The sequence below is a fragment of the Bos indicus genome, chromosome 15 (assembly GCF_029378745.1).
Source record: "Bos indicus isolate NIAB-ARS_2022 breed Sahiwal x Tharparkar chromosome 15, NIAB-ARS_B.indTharparkar_mat_pri_1.0, whole genome shotgun sequence".
Taxonomy (NCBI): Eukaryota; Metazoa; Chordata; class Mammalia; order Artiodactyla; family Bovidae; genus Bos; species Bos indicus.
In genome coordinates, this window is record NC_091774.1 from 74,419,875 (window position 1) to 74,435,554 (window position 15,680).

General features: G+C 40.5%; 1 protein-coding gene and 1 non-coding gene across 2 annotated transcripts in view; both read left to right on the top strand.

The window, feature by feature from the left end:
* HSD17B12 (hydroxysteroid 17-beta dehydrogenase 12) overlaps positions 1 to 15,680 on the top strand; it is a 177,798-nt gene that overhangs the window by 133,121 nt on the left and 28,997 nt on the right. The gene's annotated exons all lie outside the window — the stretch shown is intronic.
* LOC139176198 (U6 spliceosomal RNA) lies at positions 14,343 to 14,445 on the top strand. Its single transcript, XR_011560653.1, has one exon. It is a non-coding gene; the product is annotated as a U6 spliceosomal RNA (small nuclear RNA).

A 15,680-nucleotide genomic window follows, 5' to 3' on the forward strand; every position in this document is an offset into this window, starting at 1 on the left:
GTTCTGGGCTGTGGATAACACTTAGGGAACTGATTACTGGCTAGATTTGTCTCTCTCCTTTTGACTCCCCCTCCTCTCCTCCTGGTCACTTCTATTGCCTTCCTCCCTCTTCTCTTCTGTATGTAATTCTCTGAACCTCTCTGAGTGTTCCTGACTGTGGAGAGCACATAGGGAATTGATTACTGGCTAAATTGCTTTCTCCCCTTTTGATTCCCCCTCTTCTCCTGGTCACCTCTATCTCCCTCCTTCCTCTTCTCTTCTCCATGCAACTCTGTGAACCTCTCTGGGTGTCCCTCACTGTGGAGAATCTTTTCACCATTAACCTAGATGTTTTTTCATCAGTACTGTATGGATGGAGAAGTCTTGAGGCTACTTTAAGAAAAAGACTGAAAGTCAGAGGCAGGAGGCTTAAATCCAAAACTTGAGAACACCAGAAAACTCCTGACTCCAGGGAACATTAATTGACAAGAGCTCATCCAAAAGCCTCCATACCTACACTGAAACCAAGCTCCACCCAAGAGCCAACAAGTTTCAGAGCAAGGCATACCAAGCTAATTCTCCAGCAACAAAGGGACATAACCCTGAGCATTAAAATTCAGGCAGCCAAAAGTCACACCAAACCCACAGACACCTCAAAACTCACTACTTGACACTACATAGAGAAGAGATTCAGCTCCACCCACCAGAACACTGACACAAGCTTCCCTAACCAGGAAACCTTGACAAACCACTCGTCCAACCCCACCCACAGGGAGGAACCTCCACAGTAAAGAGGAACCACAAACTTCCAGCCTACATAAGAGCCACCCCAAACACAGCAATCTAAACAAGATGAAAAGGCAGAGAAATGTTCTGTAGGTAAAGGAACATGATAAATGCCCACCAAACCAAACAAAATAGGAGGATATAGGGAGTCTACCTGAAAAAGAATTCAGAACAGTGATAGTAAAGATGATCCAAAATCTTGAAAACAAAAGGGAGTAACAGATGAATAGACTGAAGACAAGGATTGAGAAGATGCAAGAAATGTTTAACAAAGACCTAGAAGAAATTCGGAGAAGGCAATGGCACCCCACTCCTGTACTTTTGCCTGGAAAATCCCATGGATGGAGAAGTCTAGGGGGCTGCAGTCCATGGGGTCGCTAAGCGTCAGACACGACTGAGCGTCTTCCCTTTCACTTTTCACTTTCATGCGTTGGAGAAGGAAATGGCAACCCACTCCAGTGTTCTTGCCTGGAGAATCCCAGGGACAGGGGAGCCTGGTGGGCTGCCGTCTATGGGGTCGCACAGAGTTGGACACGACTGAGCAACTTAGCAGCAGCAGCAGCAGAAGAAGAAATTTTAAAAGGGTCAGTCAATAATGCATAATGCTATAACTGAGATCAAAAGCACTCTGGAGGGAACCAACAGTAACTGAGGCAGAAGAGAGGATAAGTGAGACGGAAGATAGAATGGTGGAAATAAATGAAGCAGAGAGGAAAAAAGAAAAACCTAACCTAAATTTACACCTAGAAAAAGAAGAAATGAAGAACCCCAGGGTTAGTAGAAGGAAAGAAATCATAAAAATGAGGGCAGAAATAAATGAAAAAGAAAGGAGACTATAGCAAAAATCAACAAAACTAAAAAGCTGGTTCTTTGAGAAGATAAAATAGATAAACCGTTAGCCAGACTCATCAAGAAAAAAGGGAGAAGAATCAAATCAACAAAATTAGAAATGAAAATGGAGAAATCACAACAGACAGCACAGAAATATAAAGGATCATAAGAGACTACTATCAGCAACTATATGCCAATAAAATGGACAACGTAGAAGAAATGGATGAATTCTTAGAAAAGTATAACCTTCCAAAACTGAACCAGGAAGAAATAGAAAATCTTATCAGACCCATCACAAGCACGGAAATTGAAACTGTAATAAAAAATCCGTAATAAAAAATCTTCTAACGAACAAAAGCCCAGGACCAGATGGCTTCACGGGTGAATTCTACCAAAAATTTAGAGAAGCGCTAACACCTATCCTACTCAAACTCTTTCAGAAAATTGTAGAAGGTAAACTTCCAAACTCATTCTATGAGGCCACCATCACCCTAATACCAAAACCAGACAAAGATGCCACAAAAAAAGAAAACTACAGGCCAGTATCACTGATGAACATAGGTGCAAAAATCCTTAACAAAATTCTAGCAAATGGAACCCAACAATATATTAAAAGATCATACATCATGACCAAGTGGGCTTTATCCCAGAGATGCAAGGATTCTTCAATATTTGCAAATCAATCAATGTGATACACCACATTAACAAATTGAAAGATAAAAACCATATGATTTTCTCAGTAGATGCAAAGAAAGCCTTTGACAAAATTCAACATCCATTTATGATAAAAAGTTTCCAGAAAGCAGGCACAGAAAGAACATACCTCAACATAATAAAAGCCATATATGATAATTCCACAGCAAACATTATCCTCAATGGTGAAAAATTGAAAGCATTTCCTCTGAAGTCAGGAACCAGACAAGGGTGCCCACCGTCACTGCTACTATTCAATGTAGTTTTGGAAGTTTTAGCCACAGCAATGAGAGAAGAAAAAGAAATAAAAAGAATTCAGATTGGAAAATAAGAAGTAAAACTCTCACTGTTTGTAGATGACATGATCCTCTACATAGAAAACCCTAAAGACTCTACCAGAAAATTACTAGAGCTAACCAATGAATATAATAAAGTTGCAGGATATAAAATTAACACACAGAAATCCCTTGCATTCCTATACACTAGCAATGATAAAACAGAGAAATTAAGGAAACAATTCCATTCACCATTGCAATGAAAATAATAAAATACTTAGGAATAAACCTATCTAAAGAAACAAAAGACCTATATATAGAAAACTATAAAACACTGATGAAAGAAATCAAAGATGACACAAATAGATGGAGAAATATACCATGTTCATGGATCAGAAGAATCAATATAGTGAAAATGAGTATACTGCCCAAAGCAATCTATAGATTCAGTGCAATCCCTATCAAGCTACCAATGGTATTTTTCAGAGAACTAGAACAAGTAATTTCACAATTTGTATGGAAATACAAAAAACCTCAAATAGCCAAAGCAATCTTGAGAAAGAAGAATGGAACTGGAGGAATCACCTGCCTGACTTCAAGCTATGCTACAAAGCCACAGTCATCAAGACAGTATGATACTGGCACAAAGATGGAATTATAGATCAATGGAACAAAAAGAAAGCCCAGAGATAAATCCACACATCTATGAACACCTTATCTTTGACAAAGGAGGCAAGAATATACAATGGAGAAAAGACAATCTCTTTAACAAGTGGTGCTGGGAAAACTGGTCAACCACTTGTAAAAGAATGAAACTAGAACACTTTCTAACACCATACACAAAAATAAACTCAAAATGGATTAAATATCTAAATGTAAGACCAGAAACTATAAAACTCCTAGAGGAAAACATAGGTAAAACACTCTAACATAAGGCACAGCAGGATCCTCTATGACTCACCTCCCAGAATACTGGAAATAAAAGCAAAAATAAACAAATGGGACCTAATTAAACTTAAAAGCTTTTGCACAATGAAGGAAACTATAAGCAAGGTGAAAAGACAGCCTTCAGAATGGGAGAAAATCATAGCAAAAGAAGCAACTGACAATTAATCTCAAAAACATACAAGCAATGCCTGCAGCTCAATTCCAGAAAAATAAATGACCCAATCAAAAAATGGGCCAAAGAACTAAATAGACATTTCTCCAAAGAAGACATAGAGATGGCTAACAAACACATGAAAAGATGCTCAACATCACTCATTATCAGAGAAATGCAAATCAAAACCACAATGAGGTACCATCTCATGCCAGCCAAAATGGCTGCTATCAAAAAATCTACAAACAAATACTGGAGAGGGTGTGGAGAAAAGGGAACCCTCTTACACTGTTGATGGGAATGCAAACTAGTACACTCACTATGGAGAACAGTGTGGAGATTCCTTAAAAAACTGGAAATAGAACTGCCATACGACCCAGCAATCCCACTGCTGGGCATACACACTGAGGAAACCAGAAGTGAAAGAGACATGTGTACCCCAATGTTCATCGCAACACTGTTTACAATAGTTAGGACATGGAAGCAACCTAGATGTCCATTGACAGACGAATGGATAAGAAAGCTGTGGTACATATACACAATGGAATATTACTCAGCTATTAGAAAGAATGCATTTGAATCAGTTCTAATGAGGTGGGTGAAACTGCAGCCTATTATACAGAGTGAAGTAAGTCAGAAAGAAAAACACCAATACAGTATATTAACACATATATATGGAATTTAGAAAGATGGTAATGATGACCCTATATGCGAGACAGCAAGAGACACAGATGTAAAGAACAGACTTTTGGACTCTGTGGGAGAAGGCGAGGGTGGGATGATTTGAGAGAATAGCATTGAAACATGTATATTACCATATGTGGAATGGATTGCCAGTCCAGGTTAGATGCATGAGACAGGGTGCTCAGGGCCAGTGCACTGGGATGACCCTGAGGGATGGGATGGGGAGGAAGGTGGGAGGGAGGGTCAGGATGGGGAACACATGTATACCCATTGCTGATTCATGTCAATATATGGCAAAAACCACTACAATATTGGAAAGTAATTAGTCTCCAATTAAAATAAATCAATTAATTTTAAAAAATAATGAGTTGTATTATGTACATATGTTTCATAATGTATCATAATGAAGTAATGATGAAAAATATGTTCAAGTGTTTTTAAATTGTATTTTATAGAATTGTTAGTGCTAGCTCCACATTAGTCTCCTGATCATTTTAATTCCTCTGTCAGAGAAACAGTGTAAAGTTTTTGCTCTATATCTATTAATTAGTATCTTCTCCTGCAATCTCCATACAGACTGAAGTCAGAAAGAGAAAAACAAGTATCACATATTAACCACATGTGTGTGCAATCTAGAAAAATGGTACAGATGAACCTAGTTCCCCATCAGGGATCAAGACACAGTTGAAGAGCACGGACGTGTGGGCATGGTGGGGGATGGGGAGGGTCAGCTGAACTGGGAGACTCGGTTTGACAAAAACACACTACCAGCTGTAAAACAGGTAGTGGGAAGCTGCCATATAGCACAGCGAGCTGTACAATGACCTACCTGTGATGCTCTGTGATGACCTAGATGGGTGGGATGACAGGGCCGGGGGAAAGGAGGGAGGTCCAAAAGAGAGGGGATATACATGTAGCTGATTCACTCGGAGAAGGCAATGGCACCCCACTCCAGTACTCTTGCCTGGAAAATCCCATGGACTGAGGAGCCTGGTGGGCTGCAGTCCGTGGGATCGCTAAGAGTCAGGCACGACTGAGCAACTTCACTTTCACTTTTCACTTTCATGCATTGGAGAAGGAAATGGCAACCCACTCCAGTGTTCTTGCCTGGAGAATCCCAGGGACGGCGGAGCCTGGTAGGCTGCCGTCTATGGGGTCGCACAGAGTCGGACACGACTGAAGCGACTTAGCAGCAGCAGCAGCAGCTGATTCACTTCATTGCACTGCAGAAACTAACACAGCATTGTAAAACAATTACACTCCAATGTAAAAGAAAAAAAAAATTGTACAAAAAAGAAAAAGAAACCCTGGCTGCCTCTGTCTCCCAAAGCATACACTTTGGGCTGGCAATCTACAGAGTAGTAGTGATAAAAAGGCCAAGGTCCTGATCTTGATCTCTGAGAACCGGTCAGCTTGCTGTGCTCTGTGGTCACACACCTCATCCTTTGAGCAGCATCTGAGCACCGATCAACATGTACTGGTGGTCGTCACCTCATGGCCCTACTTACAGATGAGTAGTGTAGGGGCGGGAAGTGTGGATGAAGCACCACCAGTCCACCGCACTGGAGAGGATCCTCAGTTTTCTTTACCATGGTGATGAAATAATAACAAGACATCAGTCCTGGTATCTTGACAGATGATAAAATACTCCTCCCACCTCTCCATTCGTCTTCTTCCACTTTCTTTTTCCCACGGGCATAGATGCTTTTTCCCACGAAAGGAGTCAATGGAGACAAACGCCAAACTTACTAAACATCATACCCCATCATATTGTGAGCCATACTGATGAGAAGTATCACCAGCAGAAGAGATGGATATATGCTTTAAAAATTTGTCTGTTAACCTCTTTTTGCACGTCAAATCCCATTTGCAAAGCACTAAGGGAGTTTGCTCTTCAGAAACGCTTCTTTGTTCAGCCAAAGAATGAAGAATCTTTTAATTTATCTTTCATGTAAATATGTATTTTCCTGTCTGTTTGTGATGGGTGCTTTTAGTGGAAAAACAGTTCAAAATGCTTGATTTATTTATCATGGAATCAGTACCATCTACAGGACAGCCAGTCGGTTTTCACTGTACCGTAGGCAGTATCCGGGTCGTTTGTAGCACATTTGACTGACTGTTCAAGTATGGCCATAGTTTGACTCAAACAGCAGGAGGTGAGTGGTGTGCAGTGGCTTACCAGAGGCCAGGAAAGTAAGTTAGGACATGATTGTTCAGGTTCTTGAGTGCTGTGCTCAAGAGGGCAGAGAGCCTTAAAGTGGAAATAAGGTGTGATCTGGTGTACATTTTAGAAAGACAATTCTAGTGGCAGAGTGGCATGGCAGTGTGTATTTAAAGGCATGTGTTTTGATCTTGTTTATACTGAGAAGGGGCATTCACCTTGATGGAGTCATGTGTCTGAAGCTCCCAGGTTTAGTGTTCTTTCGTGCTGCTGTGATTTGCCCTATAGTGTATTTTGATGAATTGTTTCTGTTGTCCTTCAGTTGACTGTGTTATGTTGCAGGTCCAGGACTACGTTTTCAGTAGCAGTGGCTGTTTGGATCTCCAAGTTAACTTAGAGATGAAAGTTGGTCTAGAATCTTATAAGGTTTTCTGGTGGTTGGACATCAGGGGACCCAGGGCATGGATGTCTATGGCCTAAAGCCTTAATAAGTGTGTTGAAAAGGTTTATATATGAAAGAGAATGACATCTTCTGTCCATCAGGGATGGTTCAAGTTATATCTCCTAGCAAACCACATGCTAGGGGCTGACTGGCTGAGAAACATGCCAGGAAAGGTCAGAGAGATGAGCTTGCCCTGTGACCTTGGGTTTGTGCCCCTAATTTAGAGATATTTGCTGGGTAGGGCCCAGCATCTGGTTGGAAGTCTTGTGCTGTACCATGAGCATTGAATGACCTGGCTTGACATTGCAGGATTAGTGCCTGGTCCATGTGTTCCTGTCCCTGTATCAATAGGTCAGATGATGATAAAAATCATCGAAGTCCCCCATTCCAACAGAGGAATAATAAAACTGCAATATCCTGGCCAAAAGATTTACAGGTCATCGCCGGATGAAGTGGCGATTAGTGGTCCACAGAATATGGAGGAAGAAATGTTAATAAAAATAGTGGTGACTCTAGACCCCTCCAGTCCCATCTGATCGTTTCACTTTTCATCTTATTCAATAATTTAGAATCATTGCTTTTTTTCTCTCTCAGTGACTTGCTTAACTGGGCTTTCCCTTTACCAGGTTAGTTGAGGTAATCCAAGAGGAATTCAGAAGCCTTTCAGCCTTCAACTGGAAGAAAGGTCCTCCTGGCCAGGGCTTTCTTTGGTTTCACATATTCTGTGACTAAAATCTAAGGTTAAGGCTCATTTCTCCTCAAGATCAATGACCTTCAGACCAGAAATGGTAAGAGTTTAGAGATAATTAAACCTCCAGATATTAAACCACACACTTCTACGGTAGTTTGGGTTTTATGCCTGGAGGGGCTTCCCTGGTGGCTCAGACAGTAAAGAATCTGCCTGCAATGCAGGAGACCTGGTTTCGATCCCTGGGTTGGCAAGGTTCCCTGGAGAAGGGAGACGGCTACCCGCTCTATTATTCTTGCCTGGAGAATCCTTTGGATAAGAGGAGCCGGGCAGCCTACAGTCCATGGGGTGGCAAAGAGTCGGACATAACTGAGTGACTTTCACTTCACTATCCCTGGAAGAAGTTTCCATTTTGGAATACTGAAAGAGTTTGCAGATGAAATTGTGGTATTGCTATTGGTTATTATTAGAGAAATCATAGAAAAGGGGGAACACGCCACAACTCCAGAGGCAGGTATATATCAATCCAAGTCCACTTTCAATCAGGTAGCACACTCAGCACCAAATCCAAAGACTAGATCCAAAATGGATCTTCTCCGTGCTGTTTGTCACTGATTTGAGATCACTTGTTGTAACATCTGCCAAACTGAGAATTGTCTTCCTCCTCGAGGCCTGATGGTTCTTTGATTCCTTTAATGACAGTATATAAGAACCTCAAGGACACCATAGACTCGTCACTCCTTTTCAAATGAACACAGCCCAAGCCCTTTCCATAGCTTATCTAAGAATGTGAAAGCCATCCCTTCTGAAGGTGCTGGGCCCTGAAGCTGCTGCTGGGCTTGGTGAATATGCTGGACAATAGGGAGTGGCCCTACCTATCACTCAGATCCCTTAGGAAATTTCCAGACTATCATTCTGACAAATACAGGGGCTGTCCTACTTTCTTTATTACCTTTCTCCAAGCAGAGAAATAGGTGGGTGGGGATCCAAGGTAAAATTTATTAACGATTTCCACTTACAGTGAAGTACCACTCAGTTTTGTTTTATTTGGGAATGGGGAGGAAGAGTCTTAAGCAGGGGATCAAAATTTAATTCTTCCTTCATCAGATTATCAGCCAAAGTGGAGTAGTTGAAAGAAGTAGAGATGTTTAGCGTGGAGAAGGGAAGCATGACATCACACACACACACGCACACACAATCAAGACCAGTTAACTCAACCTCCTAACTGTTTTGTAAATCAGCTCCCCCAATGATTCCTTCCAGACATCTCACACACACACACACACACACACACAAAATCAAGGCCAGTTAGCTCAACCTCCTGTTTTGCAAATCAGCTCACCCAATGATTCCTTCCAGACATCTCTCTCTCACACACACACACACACACACACACCCCAATAAAGGCCAGTTAGCTCAGCTTCCTAACTGTTTTGCAAATCAAGTCACCCAGTTATTCGTTCTAGATTCCAAGCGCCTTTCATTTCTCAGTGAGAACCACTCAAGTACCCTAACCAGCCAGGTTATCTTTCTCCAGTCCAGTCTCTGTGCTCCAGCCAGTGTTATTATTGTACTCTGGGTCGTATCACACCACTGTTAAATCCCTCCGTGACTTCTCTCCCTCAAGTCCAGAACCTTTAACGTGACCTGTTGGGAAGGGCCTGCGTTGATTTGGCTCCTCCCCACGTCTCCCTTTCAACTCAGGTCTCTCCTGCAAGTGCTGTGCTCCGTCTCCTGAACTAGTCTCAGTCTAGCGCCCCCTCAGGCTGGCCCCCCTGCATAGAAGACTCGCTCATCTCCCACTTTACTAGTTCTCCTCACTCTTCAGTTCTCAGCTAAAGCGTTGCACACTTAGTGTTGGGGAAGGGGCAGAGAGCCTCCCAGGCTCGATGAAGTCTCTCAGCTGTGCTATTTCATTGCGCGCTGTATGTTTCCCTTTCCCTTAGCATTTCTTTCTTCGTCGAGTGTCTCTAGACGTTGTAAGGTCTGGGACCAGTTCCTTTTTGTTCTCTGCCATTTCCCAGCCCTAGCTCTCACATGTGGCAGGTGTACAGCAAATGCTTTTTGAATAAATCAGTGAATACATTTAAAAACAGAAAATTCTACTCCTTTGGAAATAAGCCTCACACTTACTTTGTGGGGCTCTGCAAGGTTGGCCTTAGATCGGTTGCTGATATTTACCCTGAAATGAGCTGTGAGAACTTCCTAAGCGTTGGATCTGCCAGAAGGGTAGTGGGTAAAAGGTGAGTTCCTTCTGATTCTGGGTCAGAGGTTACAAATCCATAGTCTGTGGGCTGGACGTGGGCTACTAATACATTTTGGTTGGCTCCAGCAGTGTGTTCAAAATTAGGACATTTCCCAGCTCTCTAGCTTCTCTTGGGAAAATTTTGAAACGAGGGTGACACAGACCTGAACTGCTGCTTGGCAGCAAGTGATCAGAACTGAATAGCAGCGGAGCGTGCTCCATAGCCGGGCCTGCACTCTTGCACTCTGCAGATCACCGCAGTCCCCACGAGCCCCTATTGTCTGATCCACCGAACTGTTCTGTGTCACCCACTTGGCCCTTTTAGGCATTTGAGTTCACGGTTCCCCCCGTTCAGTAACTCCAAGTATTCAGCCTGCTCAAATGGAATCATTGCTTGCTTGGAGGACTTGAAGAATTAGAATGGCTTTGACTTAAATCCATCTCTTCCATCCCTGTGATTGTCTGAAATCAAATCACTTGGAACATGAGACCCTTTGCCTGCTTTTGAAAAGCCAATTTTTTTTTTCTCATGATACAACTATGTATTCACTGAATATCACTTTAGCCATAATGCTATGTCCTGCCCATGGAGTAGATAATAGTAATAAATGTTTGGATGGACAGACAGATGAAAACATGCAAGAAAAATAGTTGTTTACTTTTTTAAAAAACATGTATTTGCCTCTGGTATGTCACATAGTACCAGTAGGGGGAGCCCTCTGTTAATTTGGAAATCCATCAGGAGAATCTGTTCAGCAGTCTGAAGTGAAGTGAAGTCGCTCAGTTGTGTCTGACTCTTTGCGACCCCATGGACTGTAGCCCACCATGCTCCTCCATCCATGGGGTTTTCCAGGCAAGAGTACTGGAGTGGGTTGCCATTTCCTTCTCCAGGGGATCTTCCTGACCCAGGGATTGAACCCAGCTCTCCCACATTGTAGGCAGACGCTTTACCGTCTGAGCCACTAGGGAAGTCTGTTTAGCAGTCTAGTTATATTTAATTTAGGGATTATGCTAAGAAGTTATCCTCCGACTCTGCCCCAAGAATTCAAGTTAACAGAATAGGAAATTAATCAATTGTAGGAAGGAGAGTATGCTTCTTACCACTGCCCCTGCCCAGGGCTTTTCAGAAGAAACACATTCCAGGTTAATATCTAGAGCCTTTAAATCCATCTGAAAGTAGTTATCATTAACCTGTTAACAATTTCCAAATTGGGGAGCATATTTAGCCCTAAGAGTCTCAGAGTAATGGGCTGCTTCAGGCACAAATACAAAATAATGGGTTTGCCAAAATACAGGACCACCACTCTTTGCACGATTTTCATCTTTACAAAATGAGGCAATAGTTGGAGACGCCAAGGTTCTTTGTAGCTCCAGGTAAAGTTTGTTTAAAGAAGAAATGCATTATAAATGAGTGAATGTGTAAAAATCTCTGTGAGAAACTTAGGGCTTCTTTTCTCCTCCAAATCTATCACTTTTGGAGAAGTCAGCTTATTTGGAGAAAAGGTCAGTAATAGAAACTCTCAGTATATTGGTTGAATAGTATCACCAACTCAATGGACATGAGTTTGAGCAAATTCCGGGAGATAGTGAAGGATAGGGAAGCCTGGTGACCTGCAGTCCATGGGGTCACAAAGAGTCAGACACAACTTAATGACTGAACAACAAACTTGGAAAAACAGTGTGTGATGGTATATATGTTCTTTTTATTTTCATTTTTGTTTAGAGTTTAAAAATTATGGCTTTAGATTCTTCATTATTAGTTGGCATCCAGTTCTCTGTTCTGGAAAGTTCTTTTCTTTTTCTTTTGTTAAGTCATTAAAAAAAAAATTAAACCAGAATTTATTATCAAAGAAAAAGTATTGTTTTTTATAGTATGGGGTTGAATTTCAAGTTCAGTAATATGGGATGGGGGAAATGGCAAAAGAGGGTTGATAACTTTGGCAAGAAGAGCTGATAACTTTACAAAGACCTAAACATTGGTAGAGGAGAGGCAAATAATACTCAGATCTCAAAGCCGTCTAAAAACTTAGTCTCATTAAGCTTCTCACCCCCTGCACAGTAAGTATTCTGTTGGCCATACATATGAGATTCTAAGAATTTATAATTAAGCGGTATTCTTGGTACCAGAGCTCAAATTATACATTTCACCAAAGGAAATGTGTGCTGTGTCATTCTAGTATGACTTCCAGTAGAGTTACCACCCAGTTTCTCCAAAGCAGGCATTGTGTAACATCGCTGTTACTTTATGTAATTCTTTGCGCTATTATGTTGTGGTTTTAAAAAGTTACTGTTAATGATTCCAACTAAAAATGTGCTTCAGGCATTTGTATCTATTTCCTTTTCGTTTGTGCGGGTTCATTTTTCAGTTGCGTGAATTCAGATCCTGTTTACTCTCTGCAGGTTTCTCTAGGCTAGAGGGCAGGGCAACAGTGGACAAAGCGGCTGTTTGTGGTGTCCTAACTATTTGTACAAGAAGCCTGGATTCCTGGGGCTTTGCCCAGATTCTAGAGCGAGTTGTTACTTTACCTCCTATTTATATATAATGGTGATACAGGTGTCAATATTGTTTTCTTATTTTAACTCAAGTATCTTGAATTTTAATCTTTTCATTTGGGTTTTTAGTTATCTCTATGAGCATTATGTGATAATGTTTTCTTTATACTGTTCTCTCCAAACAAATGACGAAACACAAGAGGTTACATGATATAAAAGTAATTTGCTTGTGGAATAATATGCATGATTCACTTGTGTAGGCATCGGTTTTCATACCAAACTAAAAAAGTGGGAAACTTGGATTGGCTTTTGAGTATAAAATGAGATTCTTCCTACAAATTCTTGATTACTGATGCCAGAGAAATGAAAAAGAAAAAAATTTATTCGTGTTAATTTCTTTTAGAAATAACATTAGTTGTGGGGGCTCTTCTGATTGCAAAAGCAATGCAAGCGATTGCCAAAAATAGAAGAAATATTTCAGAATACTAAGATGGATACACTTTAATGTAACATTTTAAAGGACTTTCTAGGTCAGCCAGTGCATTTCTGAGTCAGGTTACCTCAACTGAATGATCTAATAATACTGATTTTGATTTTTGTATGAGCTACATCAGCCTCTTACTTATTTCCCAGCCAGAACATACATAGCTGTGGCAGTAAATATATAACTCTTGAAATAGAATATGTGGTGTCCCCAAGAGGAATTCTCAATTGAGCTATCATTGGTGAAGACTATGCCAGACTTGCATGCAGAATGATATAATATCTTGGTGTGAAATAGCATGTATCGGCCTTTCTCCCTTTGAGTTAGGCTTCTAGGACTTTTTTGTGATAAGGATTGATGAAACTGTCCCTAAAAAATACGTCTCTATAAATAGGAAACATTTGTTTTTTTCTGCAAGAATTTGAAGCTGCCATTGTTGTAGAGGTGCTATTATAGGACTTGTATTTACTTTTGAGGAAAGAATTAAATTTATATCGTCTGCTGTATACTTTTGGAAATAACGTAGAAGAAAACAAGTATAGAAGTCATGTTTACTACTATTTTTGATATTTTTAACCACTGAACTTACAAGTTATGGTAATCTTATTTTAGCAGTATCTTAAGAGGAACAAAATTTTTCCTGGTACAGCAATTATCACCTGCAGATGGCCTAAAATTAGCATATTGAGTTAACTCCAGAAACAGCTTGTAAGCTGTGAGATGGAGTTCAGATAGTGAGATTTCACAGAAACACTTGGTATATGGCATAAATAACCAGCCATCAAGATACCAATTGATGCATATAAAGTAAAATGAGACTACTAATAGCTTAATTTAAATATCCTATGTAAGACTTGACGTTAAAGAGAATTTAATTTGATGTTAACGTAGTGAAGCCTCTCTAGTTACACACAGAATATTAAGAATTATTTGTATGCACATACCCCAACAAAGAACACTTGAAATTGAATTTATTATGACATGTATTCTGAGCAGAAAGAAAGATAATTTAAGTATAGACGAAGGCATTAATCCGCCTTATAAAAGCCTGCGGATTTCAGGTTAACTCTTCCTAGGCTTTTCAGTGTTGTTATATCTGACAGATCCAAGGAGATACTCTATTTTATGGCAAGGAGAAATAATTTAGAAACAGAATTTAAGAGGAGAAACCAATGACCAATACAAAAGAATTTAACCTTTTCATGCATGAATTTCCATCTTTGATGATGAATCATTTGTTCAAATGAGGATTGCAATAAGTATTTCTGGCCCTTTAATAGTCAGGCATTGAAAACACTGCTTCTTCCTTTGTGTTATTAAAACTTCTTGAGTTTTAATTCACTTGTATAAAGACTATGGAGAAGGAAGTAGCTTCCCATTCCAGTATTCTTGCCTGAGAAATCCCAGGGACAGAGGAGCCTGATGGGCTACAGTCCACAGTATCAGATACAACTTAGTGACTGAGTAACAAGAACAGAAAGACTTATTTCAGCAGCAGAGATACTTGAATTGAAATGATACAGGGAAGATTAGCATGGCCCCTGCGCAAGGATGACACACAGATAGTAAAGCATTCTGTATTTTTGCTGTTAACTAAACTTCATTGTGGTAATCATCTTACAATATATACATATATCCTTATGATGTATACTTTCAGTTCAGTTCATTTCAGTCGCTCAGTTGTGTCCGACTGTTTGCGACCCCATGGACTGCAGCACACCAGGCTTCTCAGAGCTTGCTCAAACTCATGTCCATCGAGTCGGTGATGCTATCCAACCATCTCATCCTCTGTTGTCCCCTTGTCCTCCTGCCTTCAATCTTTCCCAGCATCAGGGTCTTTTTCAAGGAGTCAGTTCTTCACATCAGGCGGCCAAAGTATTGGAGTTTCAGCTTTAGCATCAGTCTATCCAGTGAATATTCAGGACTGATTTCCTTTAGGATTGACTGGTTTGATCTCCATGCTGTCCAGGGGACTTGCAAGAGTCTTCTCCAACACCACAGTTTAAAAGCATCAATTCTTTGGCACTCAGCTTTCTTTATGGTCCAACTCTTACATCCATACATGACTACTGGAAAAGCCATAGCTTTGACTAGACGGACTTTTGTTGGCAAAGTAATGTCTCTGCTTTTTAATGTGCTATCTGGGTTTGTCATAGCTTTTCTTCCAAGGAGCAAGTGTCTTTTAATTTCATGGCTGCAGTCACCATCTGCAGTGATTTTGGAGCCCACAAAAATAAAGCATGTCACTGTTTCCACTGTTTCCCCATCTATTTGCCATGAAGTAGTGGGACCGGATGCCATGATCTTCGTTTTTTGAATGTTGAGTTTTAAGCCACTTTTTTCCCTCTCCTCCTTCACTTTCACGATATGTACCTTAAACTAGTAAAAAAGTTATGTAGATTATATCTCAAATGAAACTGGGAGAAAAAGTGAATATATTTTGAAGCTATCTACACATTAACAACCATCAGGACTGACTGAATGTTTAGCATGCTGTTGGTATAATTTTGTAAATAAGATAATATCTTACAAGGTTTTATTTTGTCTCTGATTGTTTCCTGGGTAATTTTTACCATTCAGAAAGGAGACATTTCATAGATGACATGCACACAGTGTAAGGAAAAAAATAGCTCCCAAAGTGTGCATTTGTATTTCCTTAATAGCCCAGCTTAAAGTGCTATTTCTTATTGGACTGTATTTAAGTGTGTACATTTATGTCTTGGGGGGGGGGGGGGAAACTCTGAATTGAACTTTAAAACTCTGCACAACCAGCTATTAAATATTCAAGTGGTACTTAGATCCTTGGTCAGAATAAAGGAC